The sequence below is a fragment of the Cynara cardunculus genome (assembly GCF_001531365.2).
Source record: "Cynara cardunculus var. scolymus isolate 2C chromosome LG 12, CcrdV1, whole genome shotgun sequence".
Classification (NCBI taxonomy): domain Eukaryota; kingdom Viridiplantae; phylum Streptophyta; class Magnoliopsida; order Asterales; family Asteraceae; genus Cynara; species Cynara cardunculus.
In genome coordinates, this window is record NC_037539.1 from 30,804,293 (window position 1) to 30,804,727 (window position 435).

The following is a 435-nucleotide window of genomic DNA, read 5'->3' on the forward strand; positions in this document are numbered from 1 at the left end:
ATTCATAAACTTCACATTCATTATTCATACTGAATCCCGTTCATTATTAATATTGAATGTCGATATCGGGGACACGTGTCGTGCTCTCCTTTGTTCTCCTGTTCACAGCTGAAAATCGGTTTTGCAAAGAAACTTTTCTCTCTCTCTCTCTCTCTCTCTCTCTCTATATATATATATATACACACACACACACACACACACACATATATATATATATATATAACACATATAGATTATAGACTTAGAATCTTGTGAGACCAGACTATTTTCACGAGTCTCGTGAGATCACTTTTTTACACTTGAAACTTCACAGCAAAAACACTGTGAATGTTCAGATATTTTTTATCTTCACATATGTTTTGCTGTGAAGTTCAAGTGTAAAAAATATGATCTCACGGATCTTATAAAAATAAGTTGGTCACATAAACTCAACCT